The sequence below is a fragment of the Eublepharis macularius genome, chromosome 7 (genome assembly GCF_028583425.1).
Source record: "Eublepharis macularius isolate TG4126 chromosome 7, MPM_Emac_v1.0, whole genome shotgun sequence".
NCBI classification, from domain to species: Eukaryota; Metazoa; Chordata; class Lepidosauria; order Squamata; family Eublepharidae; genus Eublepharis; species Eublepharis macularius.
The window spans coordinates 74305505-74325614 of record NC_072796.1 but is presented as its reverse complement, the minus strand read 5'-3'; positions in this window follow the sequence as shown (position 1 = coordinate 74325614).

Genomic DNA, 20110 nt, shown 5'->3' with positions numbered 1-20110 from the left:
TGTGCCTCCCAGGGTTTTTTTTAGTAGGGTGGCAAATTTAGTTTCTGCAACAGTTGACACCTTGCAAAGGGTAGAGGCCATCTTCATTTTGGATCCATCCCTGGGAAACATGGCTGAAACCAGCAAACCCACAGGAGTGAGAAGGGTTTCCTGGTGAGAGAGGGAGACACTGAATCTCCTGTCCCTTTGGGGAGAGGAGAAAATATAAGAGGCACTGCGTTCCTCTCACCGTAACTATGACTACTTCGAAAAAATAGCAGAATGCGGCTCTCCCAGCAGCAGCAGAATGCAGCTCAAGCTGGGAGCCGTCCTTTGCGGCCCCGCCCTGGAGGAAAGGAGACAGGCTCCCTTCCCAGGCATCCTGGGCTTAGCCGGGGGCGGAGCCAAGAGCCTGATTCAGGCGGCTCCTCTCTTCCCAGCTGCAGTCTCTTTGAGTGCTCGGCCCACCCACCTCACCCTGTTTTTAGTGCAGGAATAGCCGGCTGCTGGATCCAGAGCCAGGTAGGAATTTTTCCCTCTTTTCCCTGATTGGCCTTTGGGAAGGGGTTTTTTTGCCTACCTTGCACTAATGGCAGTGTTCTGAGTTATTGTTGGGTTGTGCTGTTTAGTTAGTAGTTGGCAGGAGATTTTGGGAATAGGGTGCGGGCTGGTGAGCACCCTGTGGCACTTCCCCGTGAGTGGGGACAGGGCTGCCATTAAGGGCGGTATGCATAGTTGCGGCTACCGTACACTGGCAGAAACCTGCGGGGATCCTCAATACAAGGCCTCCCCTCATGCCGTGCAGCTGGGTGTGTAACAGGTGCTTCAATGGGGATCCATGGCCTGGCAGCCCGGGTTGCAGCCATTCAAAGGATGGCCTACACCCGGGGGCGTGGGGCTCGCCCAGACAGGTCAAGGCAGAGGTCTGGAGTTGACCCCAGGGCTTGACCTGTACCGCTTAGTTAGCTCTTGCCGTGCATTACCTTTATGGTCATTTAATAAACGGCCCTTTATTCCAAGTCTGTGTCTGTCTCTTCCTTCCGGCTGGGGTTGCAACAGATGGCTGCTAGAGGACAGAAGCGCTTTGCCCTTGAATGCAGGACAAAGATAATGTCGATGCAGCTGGAGTATAAATGCATGGTCGCTCACAACGCCAGATTGGGTAATGCACTGACAACATTCTCATTCTACAGAGAGCTTGACAGCAATATCCATGGGGATGCAAGTATAAAACCTAGATGTGTTTCCAGCATTGACTTTGGTGCTGCATTGGGGTAACCCTCAAATCCATTGGTGCTGCAGGCGGGGTCTGAGGAACTGTTCTCCCACAACATGATCACAATCGACTCTTCCCAAATTATGACTTAGATACCAAGTTCCCCAGGTAGGTGGCCATCCATTTGGAGAATTTCCAAGCACAGTCATTGGGACACCTCAGAGGTGAACTAAAAGGTGTTTTCACCATTTTCTCCAATTCATGTTTTCATCATGCTGGCATGGTGGGGTACCTGATAGAATATACATCAGCAGACCTTGATGTGGATTCTGATGAAACAAATATTGATGGGCTGGGAGAGTCAGGTAAGCCACGAGGAACAACTACCCCTGAAATAATGTTTACATGATGGGAAGGTATCTAGCAAAACCTGGATAGTTGTATCTGTTACTTTAAACAGTACTTCATTTTCAGGAGGCAGATTTGCATTAAAAAAAAAAAAACTCTGCTGGACTAAGAGGACTGAACTAATGTGATGAGTAAAGGGCGCTTCACGTTGAAATTGTTGAAAGTTTTAAAAAGTTACATGTTTCTTGCCCTTTCTGTATTTTCAGGAGATCCACTGACCATGAGCAGCAATGGGGATGATGAATCGGGACAGGAGAACATACTGCTGCGCAGGGCTTTTTTCTGGGAAAAGAGGTGGTGGAACTCAGTGGGTTGCCCGCAGAGAAAATGGTCACATGGCTGGTGGCCCTGCCCCCTGATCTCCAGACAGAGGGGAGTTTTAATTGCCCTTTGTGCCGCTGAGCGGCGCGGAGGGCAATCTAAACTCCCCTCTGTCTGGAGATCAGAGGGCGGGGCCACCAGCCATGTGACCATTTTCAAGAGGTTCCGGAACTCCATTCCACCACGTTCCCCCTGAAAAAAAGCCCTGCCACCGCGTCATCCAGACAACCACCCAGGAGAGCCTTCCCCCAAAGCCAGTGTCATATGGAACAACATTGTTAATTTAGCTTTCTTTTCTGTTTATTAATAACGGACAGCCGGCCTTGGCCCATGACAATGAGGTGAGGTTAACTGGTTTCAAATGAAGATGCAACCTGGACTGTAAGTGAGGTACGATTCTGAAAAGTATTCTGAGGCACAGACATTAAAGAAAATAAAAATTCTTATAGTAGATCAGCATAAAGTGGAGTCAGTGGCTGGGTCAGGATTAACAGTATGTGTTCCTCCTCAGTGTTTGGGAACCTAAATTCAGAGAAACCTATAGATGTGTGTTCATAAGGGGACTAGCAGGACATATGAGTCAAACACATTAGGGAAATGATAATCCGTTTGCCTTGCTGCTTTGTCACTGTGTGTGGGGACTATGGATTAGTTAAATAGCAATCCTGTGCAAGAGAACACCTATAGCGCTGCCTGGAATTCTGGATTGTTTTAACTGCTTTTTAAAACTGACCTGAACTAGAAAATTAAAGCAACAATTAACATTTCCCTCTTATTTCACAAGGAACTCTGTTGTTGACTGTGGCCGAGATGTCTCCTGAGACATCTTGCGAACACCAGGGCTAGAAAAAGGCGGCCTGTTGGGCTTGGTGGCATAGCCGACAAAATGTCGATGCACTCTTCAGATCAGCATCGTGCAGAAATAGAAGAAAAAAGGAGGCACCAGCAAGAGGCAAGGCAATGGCATGAGGAGATTCTCCGTGAAGAGAATCGTCGACATGAGGTCATCATGCAGGAAAGCAGAAATGAAAGGATGCGGTTTCATGATGAATTTAAAGAGAGCTTGGATATTTTGAGGAATGTGGTCAGCACTCTACAAACACTTGGGGACTTGATGGTTAGACAGCAGCCAGCTGTGGCGATAGATCAGCCCTCTGCCACCATTCGCAACAAAATCAGTCCTTCAGATAAGTCAGCGCCACCAAAAAGATCGTGTGTTGGCCGTCCCAGGGACAGGTTAACACTGTAGGTTCTGTTTAAGCATGTAAGTTTCAGTGGGTGAATACCTTTTCCTTGACTTTTCATACCTGTTATGTTTGCTGAAATGTTTCTCATAAGGACGCACTTGAAAGTGTTTGACACCAATTTAAGCTTAATATATTTACTATGTACAATAAAGTATTGATGTCTATGGGCTATATTCCTGTCTTTAAATAGATTTAACTATATACAAGCATTAACCTTATTATTCACACAAGACCAGGTTCAATCATGATAACGATGCTGGGCACCAGCTGAGGATGGTGCTTCATCCCTCTGTCTACAGATTTCTGTCTCCAGGCGCTGGACTCGATGTCCAAGTTGACTGACCTTTCTCTCCAGGTTGATCATTCTCCTCGTAAAACTGGAAACCAGAAAAGGAAATGGGTGTTAGTCATTATTGTTACTGTCTCTGAGGGAATATTGGTCAAGTACTTACATGAGCTCATGACTCTCTGCTCCATCCCTGCTATGGCACAACAAAGGTCATCATAGTTTCGTTCTCTCCTCTGCCGCACTTCTTCACTGGTGGATGGTGTGGGGCCATTTGCTGTCCCTTGTTCTGATGCTTACACCCCTTGGTTGCTTGTGGTGGGCGGCTAATTGTCCCCCATGTGCACTCCTGTGTGTAAAGGCATGAGTAATAGTGAGGTTGGCTCATAGCAACAGTTAATCAGCTCACACTCATCACACAATATGTAGTTGTATTGTGAAACGACACATCCTTGACTTGCACTTCAGCAGTAACCGTGCAAGGAGGAAAACCCACATACCCGTTGTCTCATCTGCTTCCTCTAAAGTGCGTTCCCTAGGTGAGATGGGTTCCTCAATAACCGCTTCGCCCACAGCTGCATGATTTTGTTGTGTTCCAGGCTCTCGCTCTCTTCCTTGAAGGACAGCTGAGAAAGGAAAAGAATCCCTGGTTTGGAAGTGATTTCTTAGGCATAACACACCTCACAGTTCTCTGTGCTTTTATAAATTGGAAATGGTTTCCAGAGACTGTGAGGCATCAGCATCAGCATTGCTCTCTCTCTCAATGATGCTCACCTTAATCTCCCTAAAAAACAATATTTGGTTGGAGTGGGTGAGTGGTGTCGTGGATGTCCTAATTGGACAGCAACTTTAAGGAGGGGGGGGGGGTCCTTTACATCACATCAAAAACAAGCACTGTTACAGGCACACCTACATGGAAGTGGCTCAACCTGATGATATTCGCCTTCTGCATGCCCCCTCTCCTCTAAGATAGCAGATGTGGTTTCATTTTTTAAAAAATATCATCAACGTCAGCACACTGAGGAGTGGTAATTTCCAGACATGTTGTTAGAGTCAGCACACATATCTAAACCCTGTACATGAGATGTTGATCATAGCATCAAATGTACTGCTGGTGTTGGGGAGATCCCAGGAAAACAATAATGTTGTTGATATCCTCATGAAAACTAAGGGGATTGCTGGAAGGTTAACTTGGGGGGGGGCACATCTTGAACTGTGTTTTGGAATTGCTGGGAACTCCCTGGGAAGCTTTTATAGGACCACTTCCTGATAACAGAATTTCAGAAAGATCACTAAAATTCAGTTTCTTCTGGCTTTCGTCTGATTGTAGGTGTTGCGGGTTGGAGTTGGGAGACAGCCCTGACTCTTCAGACAAACACTGGTATCTGTTTGTCTGTCTAATGCAGTTTGAGAGTCCCTCTGGGGAAAAAATTTCCATTTTACTTTGCTTAGAGCAGGGAGCAGGAATATCATTGAATGGGCAGCCCTGTTTCTTTCCCATTTATTATTAAATTCTAAGTATAGGTTTTACTTGTTAAGACAAGTTAAAATATTATAATAACACAGCAGTAGCATAAAGTTCGACTTCTTAGACTTCTTATCACAATACAGTTGGAAAAATAAATGCTGCTGGATTTTATAGGACCACAAGATCAACTGTGTATGCTTTGCTGCACAGCATGTCTCTCACTGAGAAGGTGGACGGATGGCTTGAAACATGGCACAGTGATGTGGCTTGTGGGTTGGAGGTAGACATGGATACAGGGAGTGAGTAACATTATAATGAGAATTTGTCTTATTAGTCGTAAGACACATGTATGGAGTAAAAGTCACCTTTACATGGAATGCTTCAGGTTCTGTTCTGCTCGCTGTCCATCTCAATTATAGTGCAATACCATCCCTCCCCCCAACCAGCTGTGTATCTGTAGAAAGTCTCCTCACTCCATTGATTCTCTAAAGCTTCTGCCACAAAACAGCTAACCAATGTCAAAGGTGCCACTGTACTCTTAATTTTTTTAAGTGGAGGGCAATCTTTTCATTGCTGTAGATTGGGAAATGGCGGGGGGCGGGGAATTGCCCAAACAGATAATGTAGCATGACTTACATGAGTGCCGCCTATCTTGCCAGCTTGACCATCCTGCCTGCTCCCATAGTTGCATCATTGATGCAAAATATGGTCGCTTCCCACTCTACTGCGGAATCCCCTGCCATGCCTCAAGAGCTTCAAAAAAGGAACCTTTTACTATCTTAAATTTAGCGTGGCACTGGTCAGGGGTCTGCGGAAATCCCATCTGTGAAAGCCTCCTTGCAGCCCCGATGGAAACAGACTTTGTTTGCAGAGGGGTGCTGGCCATTATTCTTGAGGCCTTCCCTGTTTGCGCAAGGATTGAGAGGAGGCACTCAACTTCCTCATCCTTCCAAAATGCTCCTCTCCTACGATTGGGCATTGAAGAACAATTTCGCTGTTGTGAATCACAGAAACAGAAAAGTTTGGTTTGGTGGGACACTGTTTGCCTAAGCCGGAAAAGCTCTGTAAGTGCTGAGGGTCATTGAGCAGTTCCCAGAATCAGCAGTAGTAGGCCGCCATTGCCCCTCCCACAAGGAAGCCTTCCGTTGTGGAAAACCTTTCAACATGTCCCTTCTCTCTTTCCATAACCTCTCAATTCACACATTTTATCAATCATTTGGGGAATACCTCCCGATTGACAACCTTGTATAGTACTCATCCCAAGGTTCTTAAAAATCCAGGCAACAACAGACAATGATTACTCAGTTGAAGATTTCAGGACTATGTACAGTCTTCAACATGAACTGTAGGTTCAGAGATCAAGGTTAAGATAAACAAGAACGTCTGTGGCAAGCACCTCCCGCACCTGTTTACCCTCTTCTAAGTGATCTGTGTTATTGACACCAGCCTCTTGATGACACCAAAGCAGAACTGGACTTGGATCACAAATAACCTCGTTAAGGCTGCGCTCCTTAGCCTCACATATATTATGCAATATCACGCACGGAGACACCGCAGATATCACATTCTCCTCCCGAACACACAAACACAACAGGAGACATCTCCAATGCCCCTTCAGATGTCCAAAAGCACATTCAATGACATTGCGTGCCCGGCACAGGGCACAGTCAACCCCTCTTTCCTGTGCATTTTGCACAGACCAACCATAAGGCTTCATAAGCCAGAGGTGCATTGGGTATGCCCCATCAGATATTATTTGTGCTGGCACCAAAACTCCCTCGAGATTCTATGTGGGATTTCCTTGTACGAAAGATCCCTCATCCATGGCCGTGCAGATGGCTGAATTGCGAAACACAAAAGCGTCATGATTCTTGCTGCTCCATCCTATTTCAGCATCAATGAATCTGCTAGTGTGGTCAACAGTTCCTTGCAGAATGATGGAGGAAAAATTTGAACCTGGGTCTCCCAGATCCTAGTGTGACGCTTTAACCTCTACACTTCACTGGTACTATACACAAAGATGCATACTGATGTTTTGGTACAAAAATGAATTTAAAATAACATTGATTGAATTGCTGGATTCTGTTTTCAGATCCCATATTATTAGTATGTAATGACCATGAACTTTCTGAGAAAAGTTTTTAAAGCGGCAAGAATCTCTCTGCAAACAATATTTGGGCATCTAAGAGTTCTATCCATGAAAAGAAGGCCTATAGGATATAACCAGCTTTGCCACAACATTTTCCTACTTTGTCCCCACAGCCAGCTTCAAATTAAAGCTACAGTGAATGGAGCTTTATTGGAGGATATGGCCTTCCTCTTTGCAGGGTTATTTTCCTGAATTAGGAGAGCTTATTATGATGGGGGCTTGGGAACCACCAGTGTCAGGATACATTTTCAAATTGAGCCAAGTTTCTCCATGATGAAGAATGTGGGTTTTATAGAGCAACTGTAACACTTGTGGGAGAGGGGGAGCATTAAATTTCTCCTTATCTGAATGTTTTATAGCAACCATTTACAAATGACAGGGTGGGTGACCTTATTTCCAGCTTGCCTTGTCAAAATTTGGCTAATTTTAGAGGAGTCACTCCCCATTTGCCTCCTGACTAGCAGGATCAGAAGCAGGACTAAGGCTTTTATTTATTGCTCAGCTTTCCCTGATGATAAGAAGTATTCTGTCACCTGCCACTTTCTTTTTCCAGAAGTGCCCTCTCTGGTGCTCCAATTATGATTTCCAATCTGGACTAAGTACCTAATTGTCTCTGGCTTCTTGAGAAGTAAGACAGGCTAGAATGGACAGGCCATCAACATTAAGGGAAAAAGACCAGAGACTTAATATAAACCTCCTGCCTTTTATCAACTAATGTCCTAATTGTGTTCTGGCACATAGTCAGACGTTTACCTCACAACCACCTAAATGTAGATGGAAAATAAAATGGGAATTTTACATACCTATTTTACGGATTGCTTTTCAAAATGTTTTAATTAGTTCAAGTCCCCCGAACACACACACATTCTTTCCACATTTCAGTACTTCATAGTGATTTTTTAAAGGGAAAATAAAGCACACGGACATGGACTATGCTGTTTACTATGATACTCTGAATTTCCTTGGATCTTAAGGGAGAAATTCATTCCTACCCTGGTTCATGCACCGACAATCTCAAAATAACTGTTTTGCCAGAGCTAAGGTATGCCAATTTAAATATCATTAACAAGGCTTTGGTTAGTAATTGGATGGGAGACCTCCATTGAAGACCAAGGTTGCAGAGGCAGGCAATGGCAAACCAGCAGTGTTAGTCTCTTGCCACGAAAACCCCACCAGGGGTCTCCATAAGTCAGTTATGACTTGAGGGCACTCTCCACCACCAACAACAAGGAAATACGTTTAAGAAAACACAGGGTTGTTTTATAGCCTGAAGTGCAGTGTTTTGCAAAAACTGTTGTCCATTTCCATCAAATATTAAATAAATATTATTATACTAGGAAATAAGCTGCACCTATTAGATTGGCATTGGTATGTGGACTTCCAGTCCTGAAACACTGTGGGCTGGGGCAGGCTCCATGAAATGAGGGATCAAAGCCATTTCTCTATTGGAAGAGAGTCTTGAGAGTCTGGGACTTTTCAGTCTCAAAAAAAGATGGCTAGGGGAGACATGACAGAGGTTTATAAAATTATCCATGGGGTAGAGAAAGTGGATAGTATTTTCTCCCTTTACCATAGTAGTAGAACTCAGAGGCATCCAATGAAATTGTTGGGAAATAGGTTCAGAAGAGACAAAAGGAAACACTTCTTTAACAAGTTATTAGGCTGTGGAATTCACTGCCAGTACATGTAGCGATGGCCACAAGAATGGATAGCTTTAAAAGGGGGTTATTTTATTTATTTTTATTTATTTATTTATATTGTCATTTATAGTCCACCTTTCTCACTGAAACTCAAAGCGGATTACACAGTGTGAGATTAGTACAGTCAGTATCAAGAACATTTCCATAAACAATGCCATAGGGTAAATAGATACAAGTTTACAAAGACATAGCATTAGCAGGAATCCAATACAACATAGTGGTGAAGTCTATGGTTCCTAACTCATTAGCAGATCATCTGAGACGCCCTCCCTACAATACAGCCCTCCTGAGTAAAAAGCCTTTTTGAATCATTTGTTTTTTCATCATTTGCAGAAAGCCAGGACAGTGGGGGCTCTCCTGACTTCCTCAGGCAGGCCATTCCACAGGGTGGGGGCCACCACAGAGAAAGCTCATATACAGGCTGCTGTTGATTTTGCCAATGTGCAGGGTGGCGCAGGAGACTCCGTTCAGAAGAGCGAAGCTGCCATGGAGGAGCACAGGGAGGGAGGTGGTTCCGTAGATATGCCGTACCAAGGCCATGAAGAGCTGTGTAAGTGATAACCAATATCTTTGACTAAGCATGGTAACTAAAGGGTAGCCAGTGGAGTGACTGCAGAATGGGAGTGATGTTCATGCTCCTGCTCGCTCCTGATAACAGCTGAGCTGCAGTGTTTTGCACCAATTGGAGTCTCCTAATTAGTTTAGATGGGAGACCTATGTATAGTGCATTACAATAGTCAAGTCTTGATGTTGCTATAGCATGGGTCCAGGTGGCCAGGTCAGCCATGTCAACGTAAGAAGCCATTTTCCTGGCTAGGGAGTAGACATGGGCACAGAACGGGAAAAAACATGGTTTGTTCATTTTCACAGAATGTGAACCATGAATTAGCCAAACTTGAGCCAGTTCCGAACCGGTTCGAGGTTTGAGGAAGACCAGAATGGGCACCTTCATGCTCACAGCCAAACTAAACACGACTTTCCCAATGTCTAATACCCATCAAATTTGCAGGTGACCTAGTCCTCACTGTCCTCTAAAGACCTCCCAAGTTTCAGAGAGATTGAATCCCAGGAAAGACATGATCCATGGGTCCCAACTTTCCTATCATTTTCTCTCTGCAGTGGCAAAACCTGGAGTGTCTGCTGGCAGCTACTTTGAGGGGCTGGCCCTTTACCTGGCTGGATGGGCCAGAGTGGGAGCTCTTTAGTTCACAGGGACAGCTGCCAATCAAGCATGGAGGCCTCAGATTGAGGGCAACCAAAAGACTGCCACTGTTGCCTGGGCGATGGATTGAATGGCACAAAGTGTCTGGCTTCCCAAACCAGCAACAGAATGGAACAGAACAGTAAGAAAAGTCGTTTGTTCTGTAAAAACATGGACCCACGGAATGCATTTCTTTTAAAACGAACCAGCCTTTCCATTCAGAATTTTGTTCCATAGTTTGTTTTGTGCCCATCTCTACTAGGGAGAGGTTGTGGAAAGCATTTTTTGCAGCCTTAACTTGTTTTTCTAGTAATAGTGCTGGATCTAGTATAATCTCTAGGCTCTTAACTGAGTCTGCAAGGGTCAGATAAACTCCATCAAAAGTGAGGAGTACAAAACTTCTGGTTTGGGATTCATGAAGGTCTAACGCAGCTCAGGGAGCTGAGCTGTCTGTGCTGCTGTTTGTAGGGGCTGGAGGGGCACAAACTGCCCATAGCCCCCTGTTCTCAGGCAGAGAACAGGCAAGTACGCTCAAGACCTTGAGGGTGCATTGATCTCAGGTGTGAGGGGGGTTCTACACAACAAGCCCCCATCCACCCTTGAGGTCCCACCCGAAGAAAGGTAGCCAAGATCTCTGCAGCGGCACTGGAGTCAATTTTTGGCATAAGACCTGCATGCCCAAGCTTCAGCAAACCAAGAAGGGAACCTGAATTGATTGGATAATCGAAGCAGTGATTACAACCCAAGAGAAACATTTAAGAAGGTAAAGATTGCTATCTCTCAATACGGGACAGATTACAATAAGAAATAAAGTGACAAAGAGAATTAGGAAACTGTGACAGACTTGATATATAATTGAGAAAACTCCGGCAAATAAATTACTAAAAAGTGACATTTTAAAGAGACGTTTGCGCGGAAAAACGATTATTGTTTACATACCTGCGGCTAGGAAGAGATAGTGGACTGTGAGAAAGTTTTTAACATCGCGAGGACTGCTGTGAAACGGAGAGGAACAGGAAGTGCATCAGAACCATAAAGAGACTGGCAAGAAGCGGCTTGTAAACAACGGAAGTGGAATATCACCATTTGGAAGAAGGGCAAAGCTGCGACTTCAAGGAAAATGGAAGTAGGCCCTCTTTGACAAGGGTAAGGGCGGTTGCCTCAAAATAAAACCATAGAGAAAAGACGCCCGACATTTTGGATTGTGTAAATACTAGCTTTTAGAAAAACAACCTAAATTTGGACTTTTAAAAATAAAAGAAAATAATAAAGTAGCACCATGGAGTTAAGGAAAAGAGCAGACTCGTGGGAGCGAAGTAAAGCTAGCCCCATGATGTCGAAAAAGGAATGGTGAACGGCGCTGGAAAATTTAGATAAAAAAGTTTTGGAAGGAAATAAAGAGCTTAAAGATATGATGCAAGAGATGGCGAAAAATTTGAAAGATTTTAAAGAGGCACTTAAATCGGAGATGGCAGAACTAGTTAAGAACATGGATCAAGTTCAAAAAGACTTGCAAGTCACACAGCAGAGAGTTAATGCAGCAGAAAATGCGGCTGACACCTTGGCAGATGTGCAGAGAATGGAGATGAGAGGAGTGAAGGGAAGAATGGCCGTAGCTGAATGTAAACAAATGGAAAAACAACTTAGATTTCGTGGAATTCCGGAAATTTTGGAAAAATCAGCCCAAGAGCAGATTACAGAAATCTTGGCGGGTTACCTGGGTAAAGAAGAAGGGGAAATAGCAGCGCTTCTGGACGTGGCATACAGAATTAATTCAAAATTTGCAGCTCAAAAGAAGTTACCAAGAGATATGATTGTGCAATTTACAACTAGGAATATAAGAGAGTCAATCGTGAGTAAACAATTCCAGGATCCATTAGAAGTCGATGGGAAAGTGGTGAGAATCATGAAAGAACTGCCCAGATCGGTGTTGTTGGAGAGGAAAAAGTATAGAGAGTTGGTCCAGATGTTAAAAGATTTGAAAATCAGATACAGATGGGAAATACCTGAAGGACTGGCTTTCCAATTTGGTGGAGCTAGGAGAAACATCAGATCTGGCCAGGAGATGGAAACGTTTATTAAAGACAATGAAAAAGACTTACCAAAAAGAGCTAAAATTTGATCATGGAGTGTAAAATTATATCTTGGAATGTAAACGGACTAAATTCACCTTTTAAACGTAAGACTATTTTCCACTGGCTTTTAAAACAAAAATGTAATATAGTGTGTTTGCAAGAGACACATATCAAAAAGCAGGATGTAAAATATTTGAAACTTGCAAAACTTGGAAATGAATTTGCAGCAGCTTCCAAAAAGGAGAGAGGAGTTGTATTGTATATTAAGGAAGAGCTGCAGCCAAAATTAGTTTTAAGTGATACAGAAGCCAGATATATAGCAGTGGAAATAATTTGGAATTCAAAGAAGACTTTGGTGATTGGAATTTACGCGCCTAATGGGGCAAAAGAAAATTTTTTCAAGGATTTACAGAAACAGCTAGATGAACTGCCCTATGATCAAATAATTCTGGCAGGTGACTTCAATGGAGTTACAAACTTGGAAGAAGACAAGAAATCTAAAAGTGCACAGAAAAAAAGAGGACTTTTGCCAAAATCGTTTTTTGTGATCAAGGAACAAGAAAGTCTGGAAGATGTATGGATGAGACAAAATCCTAAAAATAGACAATATACATTTTACGCTGCAAGACATTTCACACTATCAAGAATTGACATGATCTGGGCCTCCAAAGAACTGGTGGTATGGACTAGAGATGTGGAGATAATGCCTAAGGTAGGCTCAGATCATAATCCAATTATGTGGAGATTCGGGAAAAATACTAAAAGAAGAGGATGGAGGATAAATGAAGACTTGCTGCAGACGGAAGAAAACATTGCGTTGTTACAAAGAGAAACCAAATTCTTTATACAGTACAATTTGATTAAGAATGTATCAACTTATAAGGTATGGGACATATATAAAGCTGTGATTAGAGGAATACTAATGGATCTGAATGCAAGAGATAGGAAGAGAAAGGATGAAAAGAGATTTGAAATTATGGAAAAAATTAAAGCCAAAGAGATACAGCTTAAGAAAAGACCAGGGAAAAAGAAAATATATCAGGATATGAAAATCCTGCAGGAACAATTGACGGCAATGAATAACAAAGAATTGGAGTGGAATTTTAAAAAAATGAAGCAGAAGTCGTTTGAGGGTGCAAATAAGCCTGGGAAATACTCAGCGTGGCAGCTAAAGAAAACAAAGGAGAAGAAAACCATAACTAAGATTAGAGAAGAGGATAATATATTGATGCATCAATTTGCCATTAGTAGAGCCTTTTTCAAATTTTATGCAAAACTGTACCAAAAAAAGGAGGTGAATAGAGATTCAATTGCGGAATATTTGGAGCAAATGAAGCTTCCAACAATTTCAGAGAAATGGAAAGAGAAGTTAAATAGGGAAGTGACAGAGGAAGAAATAAAAGAAGCCATACAATCAACAAAATTAGGGAAAGCGCCTGGACCGGATGGAATAACAGCAAAGTTTTATAGAATGGTGGCCAATGACTTGACACCGTTTCTAAGAGAGGTAATGAAAGGAATTTTGCAAGGCCAAAAGATTCCTGATTCATGGAATGAAGCTAATATATCACTGATTCCGAAAGATGTACAAGATTTGACTAATGTTAAGAATTATCGGCCAATTTTGCTGCTGAATAATGATTATAAAATATTTGCGAAAATTATGGCAGAAAGGTTAAAGGGATGGATGTTGGAATTTATTGCAGAAGAGCAGGCTGGATTCCTACCTAATAGACAAATTAAGGACAATTTAAGGACAGTAATAAATGCTATTGAATACTACGACAAGCACTGTGATAGGGAAGTTGGTTTCTTTTTTGTGGACGCGGAAAAAGCATTTGACAATTTGAACTGGGACTTTATGTTTGCCACTATGGAAAAGCTGCAAATGGGAGAAAAGTTCATACAAGCAGTTAAAGGAATTTATAAAGACCAGTGTGCAGCGATTGTAGTTAATGATGATTTGACTAAAAAATTGAAAATAAGCAAAGGTACAAGACAAGGTTGCCCATTGTCTCCATTGTTGTTTATTTTGATCTTGGAAATTTTGTTGACCCAAATACGAGAGGACGATACAATTCGTGGCATAAAAGTAAAGGAATTTTCCTACAAAGTCAGAGCATTTGCGGATGATGTAATGTTGATAGTGGAAGATCCAATATATAACATGCCAAAAATAATAGATAAAATAAAGGAATTTGGAGACTTGGCTGGATTTTATGTGAACAAAAAGAAGTCGAAGATATTGTGTAAGAATATGACGAAGCAAAAACAGCAAGAATTAATGGAGATAACAGACTGCGAAGTAACTAACAAAGTGAAATATTTAGGAATTGAGCTGACTGCGAAAAACATAGATTTATTCAAAAATAACTACGAGAAACTGTGGCAACAAATAGAAAGAGATTTGATAAAATGGAATAAATTAAATTTGTCATGGTTGGGAAGAATAGCAGCAGTGAAGATGAATGTGTTACCACGTGTGATGTTTTTGCTGCAAACTATTCCAATTATCCGAGACTTCAAACAATTTGACAAATGGCAAAGAAAAATTTCAGACTTCGTGTGGGCAGGCAGGAAACCCCGGGTGAAAATGAAAGTATTACAAGATTCGAAAGAAAGAGGTGGACTGCAACTGCCAAACATAAGATTATATTATGAAGCAATTTGTCTGACTTGGTTAAAAGACTGGATAACGCTAAAAGACCGTAAACTGCTGGCCTTGGAGGGACACAAAAAATTGTTTGGATGGCATGCCTACTTGTGGTATGATAAAGTTAAAGCGGACTCTATGTTTTTGCATCACTATATTAGAAGAAGCCTTTTCACAATCTGGAAGAAATATAAGAATTACATGGAATGCGGCATCCCCTCATGGGTGGTACCATACGAAATAATAGATCCGAGAGCTGTCTATAATGAACAACAATGTTTAACTTATAAAGAGATAATGTCGATGGAACATAGAATACTAAAAATAAAGACACAAGAAGAGTTATCTCCTCACTATGGATGGTTTCAATATAGGCAAATCAGGGATCTTTACAACTCGGACTGTTTAAAGGGAGGAAAAAGACTGAAAAACTCAGAGTTAGAAGAAGTGATTTTACAAGAAGGTAAAAAAGACATTTCGAAAATATACAAAATACTTTTAAAATGGTATACAGAAGACGAGACAGTCAAAGTCCAGATGGTGAAATGGGCAATAAACTTTCATAAAGAAATAACAATGGAATCATGGGAACACTTGTGGAAAAACACTTTGAAGATTTCAACTTGTACCAATATTAAAGAGAATGTATACAAAATGATGTATAGGTGGTATTTAACGCCTAAGAAGATTGCGCTTGGAAATACAAACATGTCAGACAAATGCTGGAAATGTAAAAATCATGAAGGATCATTGTATCACATGTGGTGGACTTGTGAGGTAGCTAAGCAATACTGGGGAGATATAATAGAAATAATTAATGAGGTTTTGCAAACCCAAATAAATAAGAACCCAGAATTGCTGCTACTGAACTTGGGAATGGAAGATGTTCCAATGCAGTATAGAACATTGCTATTTTACATGACTACAGCAGCAAGACTTTTGTATGCGCAGAAATGGAAAGTGCAAGAAATACCAACTATAGCAGATTGGATTTACAAATTGTTGTACATGGCAGAAATGGACAAAATGACAAGAAAACTGAAAGATCTGGATCCAGGAGAATATTTTGCAGACTGGGGGAAACTGAAACAATATTTAGAAAAAAAATGGGATGTGAAAGGAGAACTGTGGCAGTTTGAGAATTATTAATTTGTGATTTTATAAAGGGGAGAGAGAAGTAACTTTACCATCAATGGGGAAATTTAGTCATTAATTAATCTAAGCTAACACTATTATTAAGAAGATTGTATTAAAAATAGGTTAAACAGTTAGGAATAGAATGGATATATTAGAGAATCTGAGATACAGAATAATTTGAACATGCTTAGAATAAGGGATACAATATATATAAGATTTAGAAGAATATAGTTAAAAATAATTTAAACGATAAGTTGGGTTAAGGGTTGGAAAGCTGTTGGAAGTCAATAAGGAGGGGGGGAAAGGGTGGGGGTTACTATAATTTAGGTAATATGGGGAATTTATGTAAAATTTATGTACTCACCAATAAAAATTTTTTTTAAAAAAAGTGAGGAGTGCAATGTCCTTCAAGATCTCTGCCTTCCCAACGAGCATCACTTCTGTCTTGTCTGGGTTCAATTTCAATTTGTTTGTTTTCCGGTCATTTCACCACAGTTGTCAGGCAGCAGTCCAAGATTTCTACTGAATCTTGTCAAGACCTGAATAGCAAGATATAGAGTTGAGTGTCATGTGCATAGTGATGACATCCAATTCCATAGCTGTGAACGAGTTCTCCTAAAGGCTTTACGTAGAGGTTGAATAACATGGGAGATAAGATTGTGCCCTGCAGAACCCCACAAGATAGCTCCCATTCTGGAGACAGCTGATCTCCAACAGCAACTCTTTGAGTCTGTTCCACGAGAAATGATTTAAACCAGTCCAAGGCACATCCTTTGATACCCACTTCTGTCTCTAGATGCCTCAATAGGATGGCATGGTCTGCTGTGTCAAAGGCTGCAGTAGATCCAGGAGGAACAATAAGGAGGCATGGCCTTTGTATGTATTCAGACTGAGACAAATTCATGGAGGAGAGGTCCCTCAGTGGCTACTAGCCATGAAGGGAGCCTCCATTTCTTTGTGTGGCCTTCCAGCATGAAACAGGATGCTAGACTTGAGGGACCATTGCTTTAATCCAGCCAGGCCTCCTTATGTTATAGTATTTGTGAATTTTAAAGAAGAGTTGTATTCTCAGCATTTGAGCTTCTATGGCATGAATGAATGCTTATGACTTGAGCTTTCTTTTCATGAAGCTCATGGATTATGATGACTTGCTGTTTGCTGTTGCTTGCTAGGAACAGATTGGCATACCTATGATTGTATCTCATTAATCAATTTGTGCTTCTTCATTCTCTTTGCAACTGCATTGCTTTATCTGACTCACCAAGGCATATTATCTGTCACTGCAAATGGATATGGTTAATAATATTCAAAACAAGTAACTTACAACCAGCCCCCATTATTACTATAAGTATGATAAAGACTTATACTGCAATTCTATGTACACTTGTTTGTGTAGGACTGGATTATTTGAAGTATACATACAAAATGGATTTACAAGAACAGCAATAGAGACAATTTGTATCAGGTAATTTGCATAGCCCCCTTCTACAGTCCCTTGTATGAACTGGAAAACAATATTTGCCAACCTAAGAATGGTTGTAATTTCATAGTAAGCATATCCTACTATATAGAAGGCAAGCCATATTGGTAAACGACTCACTTTTTATCCCCATGCAAGTGCACTCGCATGCCCCTCCATGGGAATAAAAGGTGAGATGTCAGCAACACAGCTTGCCTCGAAGACACCAAGGAGACTGCCACAGAGGTGGGAAAGCCCGGCACAGTGGTGTGGCCACTGCAGGGAGGGCCGCACCACCACGCCGGGCTTCCCTGCCGCCTGCATAGGGTTTCCAGTCCCTGCTGGGGGTGGGGGATCCCCCACTCCAACCCTCCACCCCCCACCCCCGCTTACCAGGGCAGTGGGGGGCAAAGCAGGGGAACGCTCCTACTGGGGCATGCTCCTGAATGCCACATTAGGCCCATTTCGGCCAGAAATGGGCCTGATTTGGCCTGCTGTGGAGAGCAAGAGTGCTCCAGGGCCCGTTGTGCTGTCCCAGCAGAGCTCCCAGGCTCCACAGCAGCCTGATTTGACTCACTGCAGAGCTCAAGAGAGTTCCCAGATTGTCACGTGGCCTGCACAATGACAACACATACTGGAAGTGAAGTAATCGCATAGCCCAGGAGTGCACACACTTTTCGCGCACAGGGACAACCCAAAGGTGAGTGCCAGGTCTTCCACCTGGAGGGTAAGGGGACCTGGCAACTTTATATCTGCACCAGGTCTCTGAGGGGCCGTGGAGGTGTCAGTGAGACCCAGCATGGTGGCACAGCCCTCCCAAGGCCCCACAGCGGGGGCCTGCCATATCAGTTTTCTAAAGCCCATTGTATTTTTCCACACAATGGGTTCTGTTGCTAGTATAGTAAAATTCAGGCAAATTGTGTATAATTTCTCCTTTTTTCTTGGAAAATGATTCCATTAATTGTATATAGTCAGTTCATGAGTCAATGAGGTATAGAGGCTACAGTGTCAGTTGAAGGCCTGAGAGCCCCAGGGTCAAAACTTCATTCTGCTTCAAACTTGGTGGATAACAATGGGCCAGTCACTGTCTTTCAGCCTGACCTACCTCACCAGGTGATTTGTGAGGATAAAATGGGGGGACGGAGAGCAGGGGTATCATGTGCCCTGTCTAAAACTTCTAAGATTCTAGTTCAACACTCTATCTGCTACATCATACAGGTGTTATTTTTACAAAGCATTCTCAAAACATATCTTGCATTTAAATGCATTTCTTTTCATCGGTCCAAGATTGTCTAACAATATAACTCTTTAATTCAACAGACTTCAGTAAGTTGTCAGCCTTAGTAAATATCTTAAAATTCCACTGACCATTGTTTATGACTATTATTATTATTATTACTTTCTCTAGCTATAGTAAAGAAAAATGGATGCTCTTTTCTTAATTGCCATGCATGGCTGCATGGTAAATTTCAAACTATTTTGAAAAAAAAATAGTTCTCTCTTTCCCCAAACTCTCTCTCCTAAGTGCCTTGGGGGAGGTTGGCACAGAAGCACAAACTCAGAAGGAGCTCTGCCTTGGAATCCAGTCATAAGAGCCAGATGGCAAGTTTCCTCAGAAGAGCACATTTTTTAACAGCTGTGAAACTCTTCTGTCTGCGTAGGGCTTTGCTGAATGTCAGCAGAAAGCCCTTTAAATTTATCGGGTGTTCCATTAAAAGTTATTTCATCCAAATTGTTTTCTTTGCTTTTTTCACCTGAAGTCAGTACCAAAGAAGTCAGTGTTTAAAACTGTAAAGATTAAAAGGGGGCAAGAGTTCCAGAGATATGGACTGTGAAATACTGATAGCCAGTATAAGGAATCTGATTTACTGAAATATCCCCCCCCCTTCTACACACACTCAGCACCCAAATGGGAACCTACAAGGATTCTTGGGGAGAGTGGGAATCCCATCTCCACCAACCCCTCTGTCTCCATGTTCCCTCTCTCCAGGTAGCTCTTTTACCTTCAGTGTCCATCCGTATACAATGGGTTAGTGTGTATACAATCCAAACCACAGAACGCTGCAAGCAGAGACTGGGGATATGTTTTAAAAAATACGTTTTGAAAGAAAATGAGCTACATTGAACGTCCACCTGTCTTTTTTAAATATAGAGAATACCTTTTCACTTAACATGTACAACCTTGTCTACATAGCATGGCTGAGGGAAGAAGCACTTCATAAATGCAGTTGTCAATATTTCCATTGTCTTGCCCATATTATTGTTGGTATTGTTGCTGTCATTGTTATCATCCTGTTTTTATCCTCATTCAGAAATTCAAACTGGCTTAGAACATCAATTTCCCATCCTCCATTTTCCCACAACAATGACCTTGTGAGGTAGGTCAGGCTGAGAGTTTGTGACGGGCCCAAGGTCACCCAGCAAGCTTCCATGGTAGAAATGGGATTTGAATCTGAGTCTCTATCCACTACATCATTGCCAGATCTATTATGTTAGAAATCTGAGTTATGTTGCACACATTCATATGGGGGTGAAGGTAACTTAAATTTCTTACCGGTCCTATCTCTTTGGTGGACTTTAAGAAGAATTTGGAATGTACCACTTTAGCCACTACTCAGTACTGGCTTGCACAAGCTTACTTACATATTTGCCTTCAGATTCCATAGATTAAGAATTTGCTGGATGTTACACAAATTATACATGTTAAGTGGACATTCCGGGCTGAAATAGTCAGAATTTGTATCACTTTTGTGTTTCCACCCGCAGTATCCTATATTGGTGCTGTCTTCTACTTTGAACAGATGTAGTTCC